Source organism: Protopterus annectens, chromosome 3.part1, assembly GCF_019279795.1.
Source record: "Protopterus annectens isolate FY-2018-M chromosome 3.part1, PAN1.0, whole genome shotgun sequence".
Taxonomy (NCBI): Eukaryota; Metazoa; Chordata; order Ceratodontiformes; family Protopteridae; genus Protopterus; species Protopterus annectens.
Window position 1 is genome coordinate 630718425 of NC_056732.1, and position 23618 is coordinate 630742042.

The window sequence follows — 23618 nt, forward strand, 5'->3', positions numbered from 1 at the left end:
GAAGATGGATACCATTCCTTCCAGTGGACATGGAGGTTCCAATATGCCTACCCTCCACTGCCACATATTCCTGGGGTCCTCCTAAAATTTCAAAAGAACACTCCAAAACTGCTACTCCTAGCCATTTCTGGCCAAGATAACATTGGTTTCCCATCCTGTTCCACTTACTTAAGGGAAACCACTGGGAAATCATTACCCAATGGAAGGGTCGGCTTCTACATCCCAATCTAACCTTTCTCAATCTCACTGTGTGGATGATTGGGTTCTGAACCCTGAAAGACACTTATTTTTGGAGGAGGTAATGCAGGTTTTACAGGACAAGAAACCCAATACAAGGGAATCATACATAGTCAAGTGTAAAATATTTTCTGTTTGATGCCACAAGCACAGACTGGAACCACTCTTATATGGAGTCCCTTCATACTTCAGTATCTCTGTGAGCTCCTGCATTCTGGTTTGGCTTACTTGTCTATTAAAGTACATTTGTCAACCATCAATGCCTGTTTACCTCTAGTCCCTCCTCTCATGTCCAGGACAGAGGTAAAGCTCTTCCTGAAACAAATCCTGCACCTTAAGCCTCCAAGAAAACCAATTACCCCACCATGGGATCTTAATTTTATTCTGGAAAAACGTACTCTACCCCTTTTGAGGCAGCCACATCAGCAATCTTAAAATTCTGCACATGGAAACTGTCCTCCTACTGGCTTTAACCTCAGCTCACAGGGTGTCTAAGCTCCAAGCACTCAGGGCTACACCTCCCTTCCTTAATTTCCACAAGGACAGGGTAACGCTTAGGACAAATTCTTCTTTCATGCCTAAGGCTGTGAATGAGCTTTCCCTCAATCAAGCCACTCACCTACCTACTTTCTTTCCCAGTTCTCAAAATAGGGGAGAAGGAATCTTACATTCCTTAGACATTCACAGGCAGCTGAGGTTTTATTTGTACAAAACTAAGAGAATCAGAAAAACTGACCAAGTATTTGTTTCTTTTATGGATGCCAAGTTGGGCCAACTAGATTCAAAGCAAACCATTGCATCCTGGACATTGAAGGCTGTCTCTTTCTTTCAGGTTGGCTTGTTCCTTCAGGAAAGAGGGTAGCCACTTCCCTTGTACTTTGTGGCAATCCACTTATAGCATGGTAAATCCCTGTCCTCCTACCCTAAAGCACATTCCACTTGGGCAGTTGCCTCTTGTGGTGCTTTTCACAAAGAGGTCAATACCAGGTCCATCTTGGAAGCAGCTGCCTGGTCCTCTCTGCATGCCTTCTCCTGGCACTACAAGATTGATGCCTTCTCCAGGTCTAGGATGTCCTTTGCCAAATCAGTTTTCTCTGATCTCCTGGACAGTTCCTCTTCTTTACTCTAGCCAGCCACTCAATTTTCTTTTCTCTCTTCAGCTCAGGGAGTCACTTGTGTGATGAATACTGCAACAGCTCAGGGAGTCACTTGTGTGATGAATACTGCAACAGTGATTTCAGTTAAGACATAATACATTTATGTAAAAACTTACCATAACAGTAGATGTCATACTGATCACTGTTGCAGTATTCCTTCCCTCCTTCCTTCCTCTCTAATCTCATGGTTTTGGATGACACACACACATGTACACTTTTCTTGGGGGGAGTTTCTTACTTGCTCAAGTGATCGGTTTCCTCTCTCAGTTGTCTTCAGGCCACTGGCTTGGAAATAGTCGGAGGATCTCATGCTTTTGTATATCTTTATGCCCCGATGCACACAGGCTGAGGTCATACATTGGACATATGCCCTCGGGACGTTAAAGCTTTGGTACCCTGTTTTGATATCAACAACATAAAAACATCTGTGATGAATACTGCAGCAGTAATCAGTAGGGGATCTACTGTTATGGTAAGTTTCTACACCACTGTGCTTTCATTGTTGTACCTCTCTTTTCATCTTGATGACCCACCCTCTTTCCCCCTGCAATTTTATGCTTTCTTCTCTATTCCTGGAGGATCCTACTAGATCTGTGCCTGAAGCCATACTTCGGGCCATACCCTTTTGGTCCTTTATTTCCTATGAGACATTTTGCCGTCTTTTTGGGCTAGCACAATCTGAGGTGTACCCGCTTGCATATCATCATGGGAAAGAGAGAGAGCTCAAGTGCAGAAGAAGCTGTGCAGAAGGTTGCTGACTCAGATCCATTGTGAGGTAGCTAACTCACCAACTTTAGAGAGGTGGACAAAAAGGATCTGTCATTATGGTAAGTGCATAATTTTTATTTTGGAGAAATTAAAAGTTCAGAATCTTGCACTTATTACATGTTAGTGGAGATTTAAATCTTCATGCAACTGACTGGAGCAATATGGTAGGAAGTAGTCATCATAAGTATTTGTTGGTGCTTCATGAATTAGGGTTTATGCAGCATATGAGAGAAACTTGACTGGGAAAAATATTTTGGATGTCATTTTTGTCCACTTCTGACCTCAAAATCAGAAATGTGAGGGTGAAAATAATAAAAAAAAAACACTAGGCAATTCTGATCATTCTTTAATAAATTGTAGTATAAAATGGACCAGGCACAAATAGAAAGAAAATATAGATTTGGGAAAAAATTTTACTAAGCTCATTTTTTTTCTGTTAACTATGTTATTAGAAATTGGAATTTGAAGGAACAATTTTTAGAACTCTTGGTTAAGGAGATGTGGGATATTTTTTATGATAAAATGGCATTAGTAATTTGTACCAAGTAAGATAAGAAAAATATATAATGATAGATCTTAGATAATGAATACAATAAAACCCCTCCCTGGATGAATCCAACAATTAAGACTCTAATTCAAAGTAAACCGGGTTTTAGAAGAGTGCAAGGACAAGTCCTACTGCCTGGACTGTTATGCTGTCTTACCAATCTTTATATTAAGGCTGATGATAAGGGAGGCTAAATGTAAATATGAGTTAAGTTTCAGAAAAAAGTGTGAAATATATTAACAATGTTATCTGTAAATATTGTAGGTGGCCTTGCAGTGTCCCTCTTTCCACTATATATTTGATTGATAAAAGAAGAAAAATTACTGACTCAGATATTTTAATTGACTGTTTTGTGAAGTTAATCACACACCAGGTAGGAGAGAGTCTAATAATGGTAATTTAGGAGATGTTTGTGAGTGCCTCCATATAACAGCATATATGGTGGAAAAGGCTTTAACAAAGGTAAATGCTGATATCAATTTAGGTCCTGATGCCTAAATGTCTTATTTCTTCCTGACCAGGAACCATTATAGATGTAGTATCTATAAAATAAAAATGTATAAGCATAGTTCTAATATATAAGGGAGGGGTACTGTACAAAATAGAAACCTTTAGAACAGTCTAACTAGCTTAATTGGTAAATATTTTGAGTGAATTCTAATTAGGATAATGCAAAGATCTGCTGATTTGTTATATTTCAGTGTATATCAACATGGGTTCTCACCTATGGTTACCAACATAATTCATTTCTATTCTGAAGCTAATTATTATTTGGATGAATATATTTTAGTAGATGTGATTTATATGGATATTGCTAGCACCTTTGACTAAATACCCCATCATATAATTATTAAGTCTTTTCATAAGTGGAAGTTTAATACTTATACAGCTCAATAGATAGTTAAAGGAAATGGAAGCAAGAGTTTGCATTCGGGGAGTAAGTCTGAAGAATTTAAACTATCAAGGGGATTTCCTCAAGGATCTATTCTAGGCCCTTTTTATTCATGTATTAATATCCCTATTCCTGGTATTAGATAGATGCTGGGTTTGACAATTTTCAGATGATGGAAAAATTGCAGGAGGTATTATCATTTTAGGAGATCAGTTAGAGATTCAAAAATATCTATATAGCCTACATGTATAGGCAAAGCAGAATGGGATCCATTTCAATTAGACTAAACGCAAAAGTATGCATTTGGATAGATGTAATATAAGGTAGTCTTACAGTCTAAATAATACAATAATTGAAGAGTGCCCATTATTTGAAGATTTAGGTGTTGTAATTGATTGCAATTTTAATTTTGAAGGACAAGTGAAAACAATTCTGAAGAATACATTTTTATGGGTAGAATAGAATTCACAACAGGATCCTCAAGAAATGTTAATGTAATATTCCCTATTTATAAGACTGTGTTTAAACCATTAATGGAGTATGGAGATTCCTTCTGTATATATTCCACAGTGGATGTCTTTAGGTTGGAAAAGTTTTAAAAATATTATACTAAAAACATTAAAGGAATGTCTGTTTTAAGCTATTGAGGATGGGCTTAGGAAATTGAAGATATTTCTGTATTTTACAGACAGATGATGTCATATTTAATTTTGATATTTAAATTTTTGAAAAGATGAAGAAATTGGATTAACTGTAAGAATATCATTTCTACAGCATGTTAAGGGTACAAGGAATAATCAATTATATGTGAAATTAGGAGGGCAAAATTTATGATAGGAATTAATGTTTTTACAGATTATAGTTGAACAAAGAAGGAATGTATTGCCATTAGAAATTAAACAGGTCAAACATATTGAGCAATTTAAAACTAAGTTGGATCTATGGAATGTGAATATGTTTTTTTTTTTGGAAAATGTCCTCTTTAAGGAAGGCCTATAGTGATTTCTGTTGAGGTCTAGAGTCTGTTTTATAAATAAACATTGAAACTAAACTTGGATTAAAAAACAATAATTGGACCATTGTAAAAGCACAAACCGAAGACGGTTGCTTAAAACACTTGAGTGGACATCCAAATAAAAAACAGCAAATAGTTAGCTTTTTAGCTGTTTGCTGTCTTCATTACTGCTCCAGTTCTGCTTTTTTTAAGTGGGCAGAAAAACTCCAAAAAATATTAGAAGCAAGTGCAGCAGCAACAATGAGACAGAGATGAGCACAAGGACTTCAAACCTACTGAGACATCTGCTCATTTCTCGCATGAGAACTGCACTGGATTCAGACCATCAAGGATAAGCACAATGTCTGAATGTAAAACTGTGTGTTTGTGTTTCTATATATGTGAGTCTTGTGTGTTTGTACTTCTGCATTTGTGTGTATTGAGTAAACATAATTAAATACTTAACTTGTATTTTTATATAAAGTATTTCCACTAACAACAACTACATAATCTACACTACCTTTTAAGAATTGATGACTGCTTTAACTCAAAAATATAGAAAGATAGACTAAATGAGATAAATACAAAACAACAGTTAACCCATTTTCTAAGGACAGCAGCACCCCTTAGGTGGGTGCTACAAGGAAATGATGGACATTCCAAGGATATAGGAGCCCTCCACCTGTAATGTCAAGCCTCACAGCATCCCTGGGCAGTCCCTATTTGTATTGCCCACTTTGCTGGGCATTATTGCTTCCTTATTCTTGGTCTACTATGCTGTCACATAGTTGTATTCCATCATCAGTTAAACTAATGTTTCAAGATCTTCAGCTTACTGACAAGAACTAATTCAAAGAAAATTATAAGCATAATGGAATTCTAAGATTTTTGACCCTTATGGACAGGAACACTTTATAGAACCTCTAAGGAACCGGTATATACCAAAGTTGTTTTAGCTTGTGGGCATTGATAATTGGAAAATTGGGTCATGAGTGGCTATGCTTAAAAAGGCTCTAGGGCACTTAGCCTAGTAACCAATGGGCTTATGGATGTCTGTTTTCAGATATATTGTTTGATATCTGAGTTAAAGTTACTTTCGAAGGTACTGCAATTTAGTAAACTAGCATAAGAAATGCAAAAATTAAAGAAAAACATTAGAATTACTGATTTCTAACTTCTGGCAAGAGTGAATTAAAAACCCTACAAGGCACTAGCCAATTGTTTTTGAGATAAAAATTTCTGCCAAGTGTGCAGAATAGGCAAGTTTCCCACATAAGCATTTCACAAGTATAAATAGAATTCCTGTAATATTGCGTCTATTAAAAATGATCCTCTGTATAGTAAACCACAAGAAATATTTTTAATTATGATGCCATATATGAATCAGCAAACTCTTATATTAAATCATCTGATATAAGCAATTTCTTAACTAATTTTAATCTTACCAAATATTATGGTGGAAGTGCTGCAGGCCAGTTTCTCTCTCTCTCTCTTCACAGTTTTTAAGCCTTTACATCTTTAAAATCAGGTAAGGCACATGGAATGTATGTGTATGTGTGTGTATGGGTCTAGGACTCTTCAGTGAAAGCACATTTCACTGAAAGTCAAATGACTGTGCACAAATCACTGAAAACACAATTCACTGAAACACATTTCACTGAAAGTTATATATAGTTCAGTGAAACACATTTCACTGAAAGTTCTATATAGTTTTTATAGAAACTATACAGACTTTATTAGCGGTTACGCTTGGCATGCTTTTTTACTTTTATTTGGCTAACAACCCGGAGGTAGTGCTTATCACTCAGCCTGTCACAGCATGAACCTGTATCCTAAGCTTCTTGGACGCTGAGGAGGTTTAACCACTTTCTTGGTATCAATAAGCGGATACGCATGTGTTTCCTTACATCGTGCTTACCACATCGGTAGTCATTTTATCACTCCGCTTGTCACGGTGCTTTCCTTTTACAAGCTGCTTTATATAGCGTTAACCTTTCCTGCAACATATTTTTAGCGTCCCTTACCCCGACCAGCCTCCACGTGGTCCCCCACTACTTACAACTGGCGTTCTAAGGGGGATGTAGCTTTTTAAGACTTTATTTACGCCAAAGGTATTGATACTAATGCATTGTCTTGTACACTGTTTTTATTTCATGCTCTCAGAACAAACCTTTTTAGCTCTGTTGCGACATTATTGCACCTATGTACACAATGAAAGTTATTTTTTGACATATAAATATGAAGCAACATTATTTCTAACTTACATCCCTCTCGGGATCCTGTAATCTTTGGCTATAGACGCTAGGCTGTGGATGTTGTGATCTGCCATTTCTCTGGTAACTGTTAACTGCTTGATGCTAATGTTGAAGAGTAGAACTTAATTACACATTAGGATCTATGTCACTAGCTTAAATTACATTCTAGTATATGTTGCATGGTTGTTATGATCCCTACTGTGTTTCACTAGCTGTCTAGCTAAACCGTTTTATACAGTGAGATTTGGGTTAGTCTCTGTACTGACCTTGTTTTTAGTTTTTAGGCATATGTTCTGGTTATCTGGTACATACTTCATTGACTAATGACTTTATTTTCTTTTGTCTTTCTCTCTCTTCCTATATAATTCTCAGCCTGTACACCTGGGTTCCTGTCCTACCCTAGCTAAAGAGGCCCTGTGGACATCATATTAAGCAACATACTCCTGAATAGGATTTTACATCCTCCCCAATAAGACTGTCTACCCAGAGTAGACCTTTTTTGGAAAGTATGTCCTATTCTTGTACTGTTTAATTTTACTCTCCAGGCTATTTTTGACTCCCCTCCCAAGTTAACCAGCAGCCCCCCCCTCTAGTAGTACTTTAGATCCTTTCTCTTTCCCTCCTCTCCTCGGCTTTGTCCTTGGGGAAGCTCTCCCACTACCCAGACTTTTTTCTCTTGGTGAACTCCCTGCTTGCTCTGTCTCTCATCTTTCCAGACCTGGCCACCAGGTGGCGCCCTTTCTACTAAGAATCATACTACTTTTCTCTTTTTCTTCCCCATATTTCTCAGAGTATTCCACTACGAAACACACTGTTTTTTCTCCCCCATTTTTATTTCCAGATTAGACCTCTGCCTTTTGCTATCCCTTACGTCTAAACCCCTCTACCTTACCTACTACTATCACCTACCCCCCACCCACCACATATCCCCACTAAAATTTTACTCTATAGCTCACCCCTACCTTTACACCTTATACAGTGCTTCTCTCTTCTTCCCTGATTGTTTTCTGCCATTGATCCCCTCACTGGCTCTTCCCCGCTCCCTACCCCCAATTCCCACCCACCCCCAGGGGCCCTACCTTTATACTTGCTCAGACACCCCCCCCCAATTAACTAGCATCCTATCTCATTTCCTGCCCCAATATCACCTGTTAACACTATACTCCAAGTCTTACCACCACACCCTCTCTCCACAGTCCTAACTGCCACACCCCACTCTACTATCCCATACCACATAGTCCTAAACTTGCTAACCTCATCTCACTAATAACATGCCTTTAAGCCTTAACACACTCTTTTCTCTACTACTCCTTAACATCCTTCTTTGTTACTATACTCTTACCTCCTACGAATATCTTATGCTTAGCCAACCTCCTGATTTAGCCAAACACACCACATCTACACTTCCTCTACCTGAACAAACACATATTAATATCCTGTCCCTACCTTCCCCCTCTCTACCACAAAGTACACCATTACAGATTCCTAACCACTAGATGGTTTTATCTAATACCCTGCAAAAACCTAAAAGTATTTCAAGTCCCACAAACACTTTTACTGATGCATGGGGACATCCACCCCAACCCTGGTCCCAATAATCTTCTCAGCCACACCCCTACTAACCAAACTGCTAATAGTTCTGGTTCACCTTTCTCCACTGACTCCCTCTCAATAGCTCACCTAAATATTCGCAGCATCAACAATAAAATCACACAACTCCATGCTTTAATTGATGTCTATGCCTTTGATATTCTCTGTCTCACTGAAACTTGGCTTAAACCAGGTACCAAAGACAACAAAATCACTCCCCAGGCTATAGCACCTTAAGGCAAGATCGTCTTAACAAAAAGGGTAGGGGAGTGGCCTTATTATACAAATCCCAACTGCAGGTAGCCTTAATTGACTCCCTGCCCCCCTCCCCAGCTAATGCTGAAATACTGTGTACCAAACTCCAAGTTAATAAAACCAAGGCTATATATATAATATGCTCCTACATCCCTCCAGGCAATAACGTCAACACACTAGAAAATATCCTTAGCTGGGTCTCCTGTATCTTTCCTCAGGAAACCATAATCTTAGGAGACTTTAATATTAATTGGAACTCCTGCATCTCTCCCAAACCCACCATTCACCTTAATCTCTTTAACTTTCATCAAACCATTAACTCCCCTACTAGAATACACAAATCAACCCACAAAAAAACCATTCTAGATTGGATACTGATTAACAACAATCCCCTCTCTTATAAAACTGGAATACTCCCTGACAATATCAGCGACCATCTCCTTACCTATATCACTAAACAAAAATACAACAATCCCAAGCAAGCTACCTATCGTACTGTACACAACAAAACAAATTTTAACCTATCATCCTTTCGTAATGAACTCAAAGAATATAACTGGTCAACTCTAAAACGCCTCCCACTAGATGAAGCAGTTACCCATTTCAACAATACCTTCCTACAAATTCTCCAGCATCATGCCCCATCTCGATTAATTAGACTAGGCTCCAAAGCAGCCCCATGGCTCTCCAAAAAGACTAAACAAACAATGCTAGCTAGAAATAAATTATGGACAAAATGGAGATCCACTAAAAACCCAAATGACCATCAAAATTTCAAACACCTGAGAAACACAACAAAGAAACTCACCTATCTGGATAAAAAGAACTATTACTTTCAGTATCAACAAAACCAAAACCAAAACCCCAAACAATTCTGGTCAGGAATAAATAAACTGCTCCATCCAGGGAACACCAAAACACCTACACCAGCTAGCCTAGCTCAGACCCAACCTAATATAATAGCCAATACTTTCAACAACTTCTTCTCTCAAACAGTCGCCTCTCTAGCAAACACCATGACTCCCCCCCCCTTCCCTCCAAATAACCTCTTCCCAAAACAGCACCCCCACGCTAAAATTTAATACAGTCTCCACAACCTATATACGTAAGTTACTCTCTAAACTTAAACCTTGCACCCCTTCTGCCGACAAGCTACCAGCTGAATATCTTCAACTAGCAGCAACTGAACTAGCCTACCCAGTCTCCATCTTAATTAACAGAACTATAACCGAATCCAAAATCCCATCCTGTTGGAAAATCTCCCATGTCATTCCCCTCCATAAAGGAGGTAACTCTAACGAACTTTCCAATTTCCGGCCTATTGCCCTTCTATCTCCACTATCTAAAATAATGGAACGCTGCATACACCATCAACTCTTACATCATCTCTTGCAAAACAACTTACTCGTAGACTCACAACATGGTTTTAGGCCCCACCATAGTACTTCTACTGCCCTTCTCTCCTTCACTGACGTGATCAACAAAAATCGCAATAACAACCTTTTCTCCTCTGCACTATTCCTGGACCTCTCGAAAGCCTTCGATATGGTCAATCATCAACTTCTCCTAGATACTTTAAAATCCCTCTCACTTGATTCACTAGCATTACAGTGGTTCGACTCTTACTTGACAAATAGAAAACAAGCAGTCCTCTGGGACAGCCATCTATCCTCTCAGCTCCCAGTTACTATTGGCGTCCCACAAGGATCCATCTTAGGTCCCCTCCTTTTCTCAATATTCATAAATAACCTGCCCACTTCCCTCCCTACATCCACTTGTATACAGTATGCTGATGATTCAACTCTCATCTGCTCTGCTCCATCTCCAGAAGAACTTCACTCCTCCACCCAAAAGGTCTTTACAGCAGCAGAAAAATGGTTCCAACATATCTGTCTCCTCCTAAATCCCAAAAAAAACAAACTACTAGTTTTCACCACAACCCTTAAATCCACCCCAATCTCTTTTTCCATTGTGTCCTGCAATGGCACTATCATTAAACCTGACCATTCCACCAAACTACTAGGCGTTACTATAGACAATCAGCTAAACTTTGACTACCACATTGATTTAACAATCAAGACTGTTAATAAAAAAATAGGTGCCCTCTACAGACTTAAGCCCTTTCTTACTGCCACCTCCCGAGTGTCTCTTGCCCAAACTCACCTCATCTCCACACTATTGTATGCCTCTCCATCTTTTATCAACATTTCTAAAGCTAACCTTCATAAACTTAATACAGCCTACCATAGTACTGCCAGGTTTGCCACAGGCTCCCCATTCCGTACTCATCACTGTCTCAATCCAAAAAAACTTAACTGGCTAGAACTTCAGAACCTAATACTCCTGCAGCAATTAGTCATCACTTTTAAAATTCTACATTACCCCTCCAATACACCCATACTCAATAACCTCATCACACCATATAAAAATCTTACTACACTTCGCTCAGCCAACAAGCCTCTAGTAACTACTCTTAAATCTCACAATAAAGCAGGTGACTCCTTATTTGCAAATACTGTTGGATCATATTGGAATAAACTTCCCAGAGAACTGACCTCCCTAGGCTCATCTCACCTTTTCAAAAAACAAATTAGAAATCATTTACAAAACCACTGGCTATGCCCATGCTCCAATCCTGACTGAGCTCAGCATAGATTTCACTTCTTTCCAGTCCCCTCCCTTTCACTTCTACTGATTATTCTTAACTTCTGATTGATCCCTCTACTGACCAACCTGCTTATTTTCTCTTCCTTCTTTTCTTTCACACTTCCTATATCTTCCTGCTTCATACTATATCACTACATTCTTGTCATCTTTTCTTCTCTTACTCACTTACTGGTTACTTCTATGCTAATCTATGTCCTAAATACTAGTGCCAGGCACAACTTGTACTTTTCTACTTTGTGCATACTTCATTTCTGTTACTAACTCTCCATATGTCACTATTTTTCTCAAATCCTCTTCTTTCCGTGACAGTCTCACTCTAGCAATTAATTCTTTTTAATATTGCCTCTCCACTGCTATCTCTTGCTTTACTACCTCTGCATTTTTCTAAACTACATAATAACCGTTCCTTTATCTGCTTTCATATTTTACACTATTTGTTTAATTGTTGTTTGCTTTTTGTCTCTGATTGATTGTTTTTGATTCATTGATTGTTTTGTACTGTAAAGTTAATAGTATGATAATGGAGCTTTTCTCCTCGGGCCTCTGCTGAAAATGGACATGTATCCAGCCAGACTAGCCCGGTTAACAAATGTAAAATAAAATAAATAAATAAAAAATAAAATATATGGCCTTTTCCCCACTGTAATGTGACCCAGGAGTTAGAATATATAGTAAGGGGGGCACTGCCCCCCACATTGGGGGTGTGGGGGTAGCCCCCCCCCACATAATTTGGATATATATTAAGTTTAGAAAAGCGTAATTTATTGAAATTGCAAGTATCCATGTGTATAGTTCAAAATATTTAAAATAGTGCCCCTGACACCCCCCCTTACTATATATTCTAACTCCAGGGTTGCACTACAGTGGGGAAAAGGCCATATATAACTTTCAGTGAAATGTTTTTCAGTGAATTGAGCTTTCAGTTAATTGTGCACAGTCAAATGTGTTTCAGTGAAATGTGCTTTTAGTGAATAGTCCTAGACTCGAGTGTGTGTGTGTGTGTGTGTGGGTGTATGTATGTATATATATATATATATATATATATATATATATATATATATATATATATATATGTATTTGAAGCATCTTTTTGCAGGAAATGCAAAATATAGCTCGTTCCTATTTTCCAGAAGCTATTCAATGTTGTTAATAATAATAATTTTTTTAAATCAATATATGAATCAATCTATGATAATCTTTGTCTACAAGCATAACTTGGACCATCTTTTAAATAAAACTTTCACCCAATTTCCTTAATTAACTTGGATGTTAAAATGAATGCTACAATCTTAGCAAAATGTTTCGGGGCAGTGACTGGTAGAATTATTTCAAGATTTCAGTCAGCTTTCATGGAAGAAACCCAAGACAATAATATCATGTTAGAACTACTCTGTGCCATAATAAAAAAATTTAATCAATCAATGGGACTATTTGTACGACATGCCAGTAAGGCATTTGATTGAGTCCAGTTTCCCCTTTTTATCTAAAGTGCTCAAAATATTCAGCCTAAAGACGTCAGCCTACCCCTTGAATTTTATCAGGATTATCACTCTAATATTGATACCCCTTTTCAGATAGGATAAGAATAATTTCAAACTTTTGTCTTGGATAATTTAAGAAAAATTTTTTTCTGTAATAGCATTTTAATTCTGTTGTAATTTCTAAGTATTACTCAGTAATTCACTTGCCAAGTTATTGAAGTTATCTTCTTAAAGAAATTTATAATTTCCAGATTGGCAACTAATTTGACTATAAATTACTACTGTATCCAAAATGTATTCATCTTTCTGTGAGTGCTAAAGATTAAGGCTATGAGCTGGCAATGAGCTGTTTCATGTGGTCCAGGGTTTGAGTCCCCTAACATATTTGCTGACTGTGTGACCTTGAACAAGTCACTAAGCCAGACAGTAAGTGGGGGCAATTGGAAAAATTAACTAGGTTCATCAATGGTCTACTGGTCTATATGCATAGTAGCTACCAAAAATCCTATCAGCAATATATGTTAGTGCATAGTGATTATCTGTAAACTGGCAGAAGTGGGTAAATTATCTTCTCCGCATTGCTCAATATGTAATAATGATTTGACCACCAATTTATTACCTATAATTTGATCTTGTAAGTCAATCAAAAGTGTTTGGTTTTCCATTCTAAACATGTTTATAGAATTCACATTATTCCCAATAAGTGACATATCTTGTTATATGTTTGATTCATCATGTTTGAAATTGTGTTAATAAAAACTGCATAAAAGAGAACTTTCAACTAATTCCTACTGTATGGGTATGATGGTGGAGCACAGTGGAGCTGGGTACAGCTACCTCATAAGGAACATCAAACATCATACTTTATCAAGCGGTTTTCCTATGCTGTACTGTATAGTACAGTCTTGCTAGACAGTGATCTTCCCTATGGCACTGGTGAACTTAGGGCACAACAGTGGACTAGGCTCACTAGTGTCCATACAAAAATATATCAGTTCTTTTTGTGAGCCAACTGGCATTGCTATAGTTCAGGTTTGTGTACTGTGATAATGGCAGGACAACAGGATACTAAACATAATGCACAGAATACATTTATAGTACTGCATATACTATATGAATAGCCTGGTCCATACTAATCAGTTTTACACAAGCATTTACTAAATAAGTCTGCTAAACCGCATCCAATTTCCTGGTGATATTAGATTAATCTTGCCTTTTCATTTGCTAACAGACATATGCACAATCACAGAATCATAGAAATACTAGGTAACTGGACCAAGTGGCCAGTGATGCCTTGCCAATACCCACCCTTAGACCTTATCTCCTTTTTCAAGGAGCAACAGGCCAGTCATACCATGGGGTGTATTTGTGGACACCCATCCTGTTGTTAAACTCCTTTTTGAAGGAAGAAAGTGTGTCTCATGCTTAATTTGGAGTGAAAATAAGAGAGAAAGTGTAAGCATTACATGAGAAATCTGTCTCTACACTGTGTTTTGTTTATTTGTTGAAGCAAATTTAGATGCCTGGTTCTAGTGTTTGTGGGAGTGTTTGATTTGTGGAGATGTAAGAAGTCTTGGACTACTAGAGCCCCAATGGCCTCAAATGCAAGATACAGATCACCTTTAAGGACAATATGGGGCACTAAGTAATGGGACAGTGTTTACAGCTTCTCCTGGTAGCTATTTTCTTTTAAGCCTGCAGTATGTTCTGTTAGGGACCTCTGCAGTCTTTCCCAGTTGCTTGGTATGCCTAGTAAGATACATCCCAAAAGGGGCACTGTATTCAATAGTAGGTCTTATCAATGCAGAATATACACAGGTAAGAACTTCCTTGGAACTAGATGAAGTACTGTTTGCAATCAACTAATCTATGTAAAAACATGTGTCCATCATTTCCACAACCTCAGAAATATTTCGGGGTTATCTGTCAAGATAACCCAGTGTTGGCCAGCTTTGAAAAGCTCAAACTTCCCTCTCACTCTCTGTCTGTGACAGCTGATTAGCTAAGCATATCCTGAGCAGAAAATTTTCAGCTGTCACTGGAAGCGAGTGCTCAGCCTTTTTCTGCCATCCAAAGAAGAAAGTCCTCTGACTCTTCACAGGATCCATTGCTGATTTTTCCAGCTTACTGCCCAGATAAGCCCCATTTGGGCCTCCTTCCTCTCATTTTATTATTAGATGTATTATTATGTTTCTGTATTTGTACGTATACTATATATGTGTGTGTGTGTGTGTGTGTGTGTGTGTGTGTGTGTGTGTGTGTGTGTGTGTGTGTGTGTGTGTGTGTGTGTGTGTTTGATACCAGGGGCTGTTTCATGCAGTCAGAAGTTAGAACTGCAAATTAATTGCTCCTGTGTTTACTCTGATTTTTCATCTTATGACAGGAATATATTGCAGAAAATGGATTTTCAACATTTATACATTACTTACTATGTGCATGACTGTGCTCTGTGTATTTTTAACTTCAGAATGTCATTTTTACTGCAAGTGAAACTGTTTGAATGTACTGTTCTCCCTGACAGGATAATATAGTTTAAATTGCTGTTAAACATTTTAATGCAGTTTAACATGGTTAAATTATGTGGAGCTAATTTTTAACTCTGGTTTGGCACATTGGTACTTTGATGTTTGGACTTTTTGTACTGGAACGTCTTTAACTTCTGTGTCTGAATACATTGCAAACTTTTTTTGTGATATTAGCACAGATTGGCAGAATTTAGATGTGTGTGGACATAACATATTTCTAGAAATTTTAAGTGCTTATTGTGGCACATTATCCAGTACAATCAGTTTATTATTCTGGCTGGTGTTTTCCACCCTACCCCCACCCGCAACTTGTTGGATCCTTATCAAATCTGGTTTCACATAAAATCTCCACTGAATCCTGTCTTTGCATTATGTAACCAAAGAATATGAGATTTAGTTAGTCATCAAAGTGGTACCATCTGCATAGCTGAGGTTGTTGATATTTCTGAAACACCACCTTGTGCTGATGCAAGCCAGACCTGTGCAGTAAATTCTTCAGCAAAAATGCTCCAGATCCACGCCAAACACTGCACTTCCTTAATGATGAGTAATAGCAGTAATTTTTTCTTAAAGCTGTTGGAGCCGACACTAGCAGAGTCTTAAAAAAAAAAAAAAGCTGCTACTGCTCAGCACTAAAGACACTGCAGTATTTAGTGCAGATCTGGAGTGTTTTTGCTGAAAAAGTCACTGTGAACTTGGAAGCACAGGCCCTGCTTGCATCAGCACAAGGTGGTATTTCAGTCTTAACTGTTGTGATTACCAGTCATTGCTTTGTTGAAATTTCTCCCATCAGTTTTCATTCCAGCATCTGATTTGTCTAACCTAGCATTTTGCATGATATATTCACAGTATAAATTGCAGAAGTAGGATGATGGTACACAGCCTTTTGCAATCATTTTGCAGTCTTGACCTGGCATCACAGTGGTCATTAATGACACAACCAATGTCACATCAAATTTGGATCAGAAATTTATGCAAAAAGGACCTGAGTTGGTGGTTTCATTTCAGTGACATTCTACTGGGCTGATCCTTTGTCCGTCCACAACCCCAAGCCATACTGACCATAGATGCATTCCAGATAGGGTGGGGAGGCATTATCTGGGAAAGACAGTCCTAGGTATTTTGTAACAGTTGGAGGCCAATTTGCACATCAGTGTTCTAGAGATGAGGGCTGTGCTCCTACCGTTGCAAGCATTCCAAGAAACCCTCCTCTTGAGAATGATTGTGATCTAAACAGACATGTCAGTGGTTTGGTGCATCAACAAACAAGGAACCAGATCTTACCCTCTTCGTCGAGAAACTCTCATAGTTTGGCAATGGGCAATCTCAACTGACTGCTTTCTAGTTGCAGCACATATTCCGGGGAAGCTCCAACATGATTGCAGACAAATTGAGCAGGAGCATTCTAATGCCTCATGAGTGGTTTCTCAATCCTTTGGTGGAGGAAAGGATATGCTGTTGATGGGGCCAGCCTTGCTGCGATCTCTTTGCTTCTCTTCTGAACAACAAATGCAGCAGCTACTTCACCCTGATCTCCCCTCTGGGGGAGTCACTGAGAGATGCTCTTCTCCATGATTGCCCCCCCCCCAATCTTCTGTATGCCTTTTCCCCAATTCCACTCATATCCCAGTTTCTGACGAAAGCCAACAGGTCAAAGAACAAGATAATTCTCATTGCTCCTTTCTGGCCTAGACAGATGTAGTTTCCCTTTCTGTGGCCTCATCTAATTCAAGAACCATGGACTCTGGACCAAGCTCCAGTTCTATTGCCCCATCCAGAGGGACTCATTCACCCAAATCGCCAGAATCTCAAACTCACTGCATGGCTTCTCCAGTTCCAATGATTGCCAGGCATACTAGCCTTACTGCCCCAGTTCAGTGTATTATTCTAGACTCTCATAAACCTTCAACTAGATGATTATACAACAGCAAGGGGCAAAAATTTTCAAAATGGGCTACAGACAGCAAATTTGACCCATTTCTGCACCCGTTCATAAGGTCTTAGAATTTTTAGCATTGTTTTTTGAGGCAGAGCATCCTCTTCAACTATACAAGTTTACCTAGCTGCAGTTTCAAATTTTCATAAAGGTCTTAGTGATACAGCACTAATGTCACACAAACTTTAAGCCTTGTAAATGGAACCTTATTGCTGAGACCTCCATATAAGGATCTGTCTACTCCTTGGGACTTGAATCCACTGTTATCTTTAATTAATTCCCCATTTGAGCCAGCTGTGAGTTCTGATTTGAAGTATTTATCATGGAAGACCTTATTTTAGTTGATATTACTTCTGCTACAAGAATATCTGAGTTACAGGCCTTATCTTGCAAGCCTCCTTACCTAATCTTTCATAAGGACAGTTTTTCACTATGAACGAATCCTTACATTTTACTGAAAGTAGTATCTGACTCTAGTATCAGACTATACAACTTCCAGTATTTTTCCCAAAATTTTCAAACAAAGGCAAATATTGTCTGCATTTACTAGATGTTCACAGACAATTATGTTTTTATCTTCACAGAACAAAGGAATTTAGAAAATCTGATCAGTTGTTTGTTTCATTCTCTTCTGCTTCTCTGGGCACACCAGTTTCTAAGGTTGCTCTGGCTAAGTGGCTTAAAGACTGCATAACTTTCATTTATAACAAAAGGAAAGTACAGCTCCCAATGCCTGTAAAAGCACATTCTATGAAAGCAATAGCTGCTTCTACAGTCTTCCATGCAAGAGCCTCTTTAGATGATATATGTGCAGTGGCTACCTGGGCATTCCCACATACATTTATTATTCATTACAAGTCGGATCTAGTCTCTATGGCTCGAGCATCCTTTGGCTCGATGGTGCTCAGTCAGGAACATTCTTCTGTGAGACCTTCCAATATTTCAGTAGCTGGGGACTGTGTCCCACAGTCAAGGATGAAGTGAAGCTTGACAACAGCAGATGAAGAAGTTATGTCTTCCCATAACGTTCCATCTGTGTTGTCGATCTTCATTTATCCTTGACATTCCCACCCTCCTTCCCCCAGCCTTTCGGGCCTCTTGGTGGAACGGATATGTCCTATTATACTGGATTATTCCTCTATGATTACAGATATAGTCTCTATTCTGTTATTTCTTGTCTGTCACTATTTTATGCAAACTCGATCTGAGGTAATCTTGAGAGGAGCATTACAGGTAGAGCTAAGATGGAGAGTTTTTGGAAGGCTTGAGCTGGAATAATGTCCGAGTCGGTTCCAAGTTATGGAACCGAACCCACAGTCAAGGATAATTGAAGATCGACACAGATGGAACGTTATGGTAAGACATAACTTCTTTTTTTAGATGCTCCTTTAGACAAGGACTTTGTTTTTGCCTCCCACTCCCAAGTTCTGCAGAGATTTTTTCAAAAAAAAAAAAAAAAAAAAAAAATAGAAGAAACGGTAAAACTTTGCATGGGGATAAATAACTTTTTCTTTCACATTACAGAATTGAAAAAGTAATTACTCCACCCAAGCTATGCATTTTTTGCCACAAGAAGTCCACTCAACAAAAAGGCAAAACATCCAAAACAAACTGGCAGAATGTGTCTGGCCCCTTCCAGGATAAACTTTCTAGCTACTGACCACACACACACACACACACACACACACACACACACACACACACACACACACACCCCTGTCCTAAATAGTCAAATAAGTCCCCTGTCCTAAATAGTCAAATAAGTCCCCTGTCCTAATAAGTCCCCTGTCCTAAATAGTCAAATAAGTCCCCTGTCCTAAATAGTCAAATAAAGTACTCATCCAAGCCGGGCAATGTCTGCCACTAGAAGTCCTCACAGCAGACACTTGGGTTTTAAAAGTCAATCTTAACAGTACATTTGCACCAGAGTGTTATAGAATCTGTTCCTCCAAATCAAAAAGGAAAGGATTTCTACTCCATCTTTTTCCTAACACCTTTTAGAGCATTCCAGAATTCACAGTGCTGTTTCTCAAAAAAGTTTTTTTCCTTTGATTTTCCCAAAAGCTTTTGGCTACCTTGGACTTCAAGGAAGCTTATCTACACATTCTAGTCCACCCTCTTCACAAGAAATTCATACGATTCTGTGCCTTTGTGTTGCACTTTCAGTTTACTGATTTGCTTTTTTTGGGATATCCACTGCCTCAAGTGTATAGCTCTTATTGTAGCATTCTACAGGCATCAAGCTATCCATATCTACACTTACTTAAATGATTTTCTGATTCAAGCCACTTCCCTTCACAAAATTCGTCTGGTCCTACAACTTGCCATAAGTCTCTTTCAAAATGTAGGCTTCATTCTGAATTTCAACAAATCCAACCTTCTCCCTACACATTTTCTGAATCCCCTAGGCTGTCTTCTCAAATCGTCTTTAAGGCAACACTCTTTTCTCAACAGACTACTTTCTATTTCTGGTAAACCTATCTTTGACTCCCACAAGAAAGATTCTGAGAAGCATGGGGTGTATGGCATCCACCATCCAGATGATCCTATTTGACAGACTGCCCATGAGCGAAATTCAGTAGTATTTGGACATAACACTGTCTTCCTCTTTCTTTCCCTATTACTCTTCTTCTATTCATGAAGAAGGAGCTGCATTGGTAGATTGCGCAGATAAACCTAGGAGTTCCCTAATTCCCCCTCCTCTTCAAAGTGTCTCGCCTGAGGAGCTTGTTCAAAAGGAATCATGGTACAATGAATCTAGTCAAAAAAAGGACAGGAAAACTATATAAACATAAAAGAGATGAAAGCATCAGTTTTGGCTCTTCAGTCTTTCTATCACAATTGTTCCACAGGAATTCTTTGAGTTCTGACAGACAATATAACCGACATGTGATATGCCAACAAGCAGGGTGGGGTATACAAAATTTTACCACCTAGACAGGTTAGCAGTGATGGCTTGGGGCATTGCTAATCTATACAACCTTTTTCTCCAAGCAGTTTTACATTCCCTCAGAAAAGTTTGCAGTTTTCTGACCAGCTGTTGTTCTGCTGTATTTATCTGATCAATCCAAGGCATCTGCTGATCTCTGCAAAACTTAAGTAGACATTTTCACTGTATATTGCTCTTTTGAACTACATTTTTAGCATATCACTGCTTATTTGAACTGTTTTTTTTTTCCCTAAAATTGTTGCACTTTGTTTGCTCTAGCATAGACTAGATTCAGACCTGCTGAATCTAGTTCTATTTGTATAACTTGTGCACTAAACCAGGCCATCTTTTGTTGGAGAGGGCTCCTCTTCACCCGAGTAGCAGCAGTGTGCAGTTAGAACTCATCTGATTGAAGGTTGCTGGAAAAGTTCTCAGTTTTGAGCTTTTTTGCTGGTTAATTTGTTTAAATCAGTTTGCTCTCATTTGCTACATAAGCACTGTGTTTGCTTGAATTTGTGCTTGTTTGCACAGCACGCATTTCCAAGCAGCGGTAGGCACCTTTGATGGTTATAGACGCAAACATGTCTGCCTGCAGATTTTCCCTTAGTACTCTGCTGGTGCTCCATTGGTGAGCTCTCACAGTTGTCCTTCACTGACAGGTGATGCATTCATCAAAGCTGCTGAGGTACCAACACAGATATTACCCACTAGTCCTTCGTATTTTTGTCTGCTTCTCCTGGACTTGGTCCTTCCTGTTCTCTCCCTGTTTTCTGACCACATCAACTTACCTAGCATTATGAACAGACAATTTCCTACAGTTTCTCCAGTCAGCCTAGTCAACATGGGCATCCTGAGGCAATGTAGCAATTGCCTCATGTACACCGACAACCCACTTCTTCTAGTCCACATAAATTCATTAAGTGAGAGATGCATCTATATCAAGAACCTAGAATCCAGGCTGTCTCACTCACTAGTCAGCTCATCTGATATTAAACAGGTTGTCAGCTTGCATGCCTCACCTCCTGCACCTATCAAACCAACAACACATAAACCTACATATGTGGAGGTCCCTAATAGAAGTTTACCTAAACATCAACATCAGAGATCTCCCAAACACAAACACAGGCACGATTCACATCATACATCCTCTGCAGAACATAGAATACATAATATATCACTCAGCAGTGTCTCACCAGTCAAGCCCCTAAGGCATAATTAACATCTATCCAAGTAGGCCAAGTGGATGTCCTGATTCATGGAGGGGGTCCTATACTTGGCAATGACCTGCAGAGGGGTCTTACCTCAGTCAATTGTACCTGAAGTAATTCAAGGGAATTGTGCTGCTTAACCAATCTAGCCCCAAAGGCATAATTAACATCTATCCAAGTAGGTTGAGTGGATGTCCTGATTCATGGAGGGGGTCCTATAGCTGGCAATGACCTGCAGAGGGGTCTTACCTCAGTCAATTGCACCTGAAGTAATTCAAGGGAATTGTGCTGCTTAACCAATCTAGAGGCGTATTTATTGTTAATGAATATTTATGCACCACCTCCTTTAGTTCTCACACCCTCAGTTTGTGGTCTGAACATGTGGAAGTAAATGTAACCAGGTTTAGCTGGGGTGCTCTCCGCAGTGGTAAACCAGGTCTCAGCGACTGCACAAATGTCAGCATCTTCCAAGGTGAGAACTGCTTCCAGTGAGTGCAGTTGACTCAATTGTGAGACCCCCCCGATGTCCTTCTCACCAGGCTGGATAAGGAAAAAGTCATGGTCAGATATCTGTCAGGTATCAGGATTTGCCACATCACACACACACACACACAGTCACACACCCACACACACACACACACACACACACACACACACACACACACCTGTGTCATAGTCCATGTTGGTGTGAATGACGTGAGACATACCTCACTGGACTATATGAAGTGAGACATGACTGAACTCTCTGATTGTGTCTCAGGCTGTTATCTCCCAAGCCTTAAGCAGCATTTTTACCTTTGCCTAGGATGATACCTCAATACAAACAAAGAATGATTGACTTCAACAAGTGGCTTAGTTTCTGGTGTCATTCAAAGGGGATCCAGTATCTGTCAGCCTGGAATGACATGGTTGACAGACCTTGATGCTTTGCCAAAGATGGTCTTCATCTGTCACCCCTCAGATTTCAGTTACTGGCTAAGGCTCTTGCCACTCCCATAGGGCCTTTTTAAGCAATGTCACAAAAACAAAATTCCCGACATAAAAATACCCTCTAAAAACAACCTCAAGGTCATGCTGCTAAATGCTAGAAGTCTAAACCAGAAACTGCACTCACTGGAAGCAGTCCTCACCTTGGAAGATGCTGACATTTGTGCAGTCACTAAGACCTGGTTTAAAGCTGCGGAAAGCACCCCAGCTATACCTGGCTACATTTACTTTCACATGTTCAGACCACAAACTGAGGGTGTGAGAACTAAAGGAGGTGGTGCATCAATATTCATTAAAGATAAATATGCCTCTAGATTGATTAAGCAGCACGATTCCCTTGAATTACTTCAGGTGCAATTGACTGAGGTAAGACCCCTCTGCAGGTCATTGCCAGCTATAGGAAACCCTCCATGAATCAGGACATCCACTTGGCCTACTTAGATCTACTTGAGTCAGTGAAAATACAGCCAAACAGCCTGGGTTTGGGTGACTTTAATTACCCATCCATTGACTTCGTAAATTATACGTGTTCTAACTCATTTGCCCAAAGATTCCTGGACTTTGTTAACTCTAATGCCCTGAATCAGCTGGTTGACACACCCACAAGGGGCTCAAACATCCTGGATCTGGTGTGCACCACCCCCAGTGTGTGTGGGCCATCCCTGGTGAGATATGACCACAAATCAGCCTCGCTAGAATAACTATAACACAAGACCCCATCTTAGCAACAACTAGACTAAAATCTTCTCCAAGGCCAATTACAACGTCTTATGTGACAGCATAAATAGCTTCATAGCCCCTCCCCCCTCTGATGGAATAGGCACCCTATACTGAGTTATACACCAATGCTTTATGTGAGCACCTGTACCATTGTATTGACTCTGCTGTACCTGATAGAACCAAAGCAAGATCTTAAAGGAAAAACAAAACTGACTGGTGGACAGCTGCCATTAGTAGACTGTACAATAGGAGAAATAAATTGCTGTCTAAGAGTAGGAAGGAACAGTCTCAAAACTGGAAGCACTTCCTCCTCAACTTAAACAAGCAAATAAGACTCCTAGTGAAGTCCTTCAATGCTAACTTTGAATCCAAATTAAATTCCCTAAATTAGGATAACCACAAGGCGTTCTTTAGTTACATCCGTAACCTCAAAGGTAAGGCCCAGATTTGTGCTGAACTTGTAGTTAATG

The 23618-nt window shown here is 39.2% G+C and overlaps 1 long non-coding RNA gene across 1 annotated transcript in view; it reads left to right on the forward strand.

Annotated features, from left to right (window-relative positions):
• LOC122798231 overlaps window positions 1-23618 on the forward strand; it is a 210170-nt gene that overhangs the window by 145900 nt on the left and 40652 nt on the right. The gene's annotated exons all lie outside the window — the stretch shown is intronic.